The sequence below is a fragment of the Anoplopoma fimbria genome, chromosome 2 (assembly GCF_027596085.1).
Source record: "Anoplopoma fimbria isolate UVic2021 breed Golden Eagle Sablefish chromosome 2, Afim_UVic_2022, whole genome shotgun sequence".
Classification (NCBI taxonomy): domain Eukaryota; kingdom Metazoa; phylum Chordata; class Actinopteri; order Perciformes; family Anoplopomatidae; genus Anoplopoma; species Anoplopoma fimbria.
The window spans coordinates 1,033,002-1,035,748 of NC_072450.1; positions in this window are offsets into that span (position 1 = coordinate 1,033,002).

The following is a 2,747-nucleotide window of genomic DNA, read 5'->3' on the forward strand; positions in this document are numbered from 1 at the left end:
ATATGTATATGTATATATATATGTATATGTGTCTATATGTATATATATATAGAATATATGTATGTGTATATGTATGTATATATGTATATATATATATATGTATATGCATGTATATTTATATATATATATATATATATATATATATATATATAACCAGTCAAAAGTTTGGACACACCTTCTCATTCAATGGTTTTTCTTTATTTTTTATTTTTTCCTACATTGTAGATTAATATTGAAGACATCCAAACTATGAAGGAACACATATGGAATTATGTGTTAAACAAACAAATGCTCAACAAACCAGAATATGTTTTATATTTTACATTCTTCAAAGTAGTTGAATGAGAAGGTGTGAACAAACTTTTGACTGGTACTGTATGTATATGTATCTATGTATGTATATGTATATATATGTATGTATATGTATATATATGTATGTATATGTATATGTGTGTGAATAAAAGCTGTGCAGCACTTAGTCTGAAGTCAGCTACCTTGAATCTTTAGATCACTTCTCCTCGTCTGAACATGGGGGACTCGAGGGAATACTTTGACATTTTTGTGAAATTGTTTATTTTCTTATCAGGACGTTGATGAGCAGATTAATATCAGTTTCATCTCCGTGCATTCAGTTTTTAAAACATCTAAGCACAAAGACTGGAAGGATAGGGAAACTGGATATGGATCTTCATCCATTCGAGGCATTTTCCCCATTCAACCTGCAGATACTGGAGATGTTTCATATCCTCTGAATCAACCTTTTTAAGTTTTGGTTTTCTACTGCTGAAATATAAGATATGCATCCATAATCTATCTCATAAGAGCCCAGTAGATATTTCATATTTCATAATGATGACCTGCTTCATCACAACATATTGTTGATCTTTAACCTTTTCAGCAAACCGTCTCTTATTGTCCTAATGTCCAAGTGTCCTTTAACGAGACACTCAACCCAATATTCTCCTTTCACTGCTCTTAAATGAGTTAAATACAGATGTCACATTTTATATATGTCACATTTGAAATGTTTCTTTTAAGGAATAACAGCTGGCCCGTGGGGTTTAAATGGGCCAGAACCACTAAAGCAGTTAAAGGTCCACAACTCAGCAATGAAAACGCTCAGAATGTGTTGGCTGTGATGTCAGAACCAATCGGACCTTTTCCTTTATTCCTGCCTCCATTTGTTCAAAGACACCAAACGTCAACTTATTTCTGAGTAGCAGCTTTTATTTTAGAATATATAATTTTTGTTCAACTTCCATAGTAATGCAAATGTTAATGTTAAACCATAACAGTGAATACTTAAAATGATTACCATGGTGACAATTGAGCCTCTAAAATACATTTTTACATTTCCACCAAATTGGAGGAATATTATTATTTATATTTCTTTACATTTTGCCCTCCTCTCCTTGTCATGTTTTCCGTCTCGCAGCGTTCTCGTCTCTTCTATCTGTTCGTAGATTCAGGCCTGAGAGGAGACACTAATTAGGGCTTCATCTTCATAAGTGAGTGACAGCGGGGAGAGGAATCCACCACGACACGACGACTCACAGCAGAGAAGAAGAAACACGGCGTTGAAACTCCTCTGAAGGGAAAAACAAACCAGCCGGCTGTCGAATGTTTGCCAACCTCACGTCTTCCCCTCGCGGTACATCAGCAGCTCTCCAAAGGTTGTGTTTGCCGAATTAACGCCTGTGGTCTGGTTAATGTGCAGCATCAACGCGGGGCTTTAAAGGAGTCGGAGCTTTTGATTGGAGCTGGTGAGGCGCCGCGGTAAGTCCCTGGCAAACAAACGCTATCGGGAACGCCAATGACCAGGATTAGAGCCGACAAAGCCTTAATTGGATTTCCTCTCCGGTTAATTGAATCGGGCCTAAACCTGTTTCTGCCGTCGTTGGTTTTGTGGGTTTGGTGTATCAGCAGTGTACCGTCTCCTCATGAGTCCCCTCAGTTATTGGAAACTCTTTTTTAGAACTTTATCTACAGTTTGCCTTTTGAACTTGTTGTTCGATAACATTCTGACCTCAATTTCTTTGCCGTCTGTTTGTTGTTCCATCACTTTGGTCCAGACTGAAATCCTCTGACTTTTCATGGAGCCCAATCATCAGCTTATAAACTTTGTCCAATACTTTGCTTTACGACCAAAATACCAAATGGACGACATGCTTCCTTAATTATTAATTCTATTTAACAACGTTTGATGCAAGAATAAACCTGCTCTCACCAAAGTTATTGGAGGGCAGGAGTGAGGCTGAGTCTATATGACAACATGAAATACAACAAATTAGTGGTGAATAGAAGAAAATGTTCTTATTGATTTAACACAGCTGTTTCACTTGTAAACATCATGTCAGGACTTCATAGTGGAAAGTGGAAATCATAAGTAGTATCAGAGTGAAATGTCATTCAGGAATGTAGTTAGAACATGAACGGTGAACATGAACAGAAGGTTTGATCTTAAATATTATATTTGTGTGTCAGGTGTCCGATCCTCATGAAGCCAAAAGGCTTCAGTCTGGGATACACCCAGGTTCCTTGCATGTAGCTCCACTGGCAAGCCTCCTCACTCCTCATGATGCATTTACGGAATTGGGATGTCCTTCAAGATGAAGGACCGAAATTGATTGCTGGGTCTTAATTCAGAGGTTCAAGGAGACGAGGAGGCACAGAAAGGAGCCTAGAGATCATAAGAGTTATTTGTCCCAAGTCAACAAATATCATCACATTAAAACAAATCAACCATA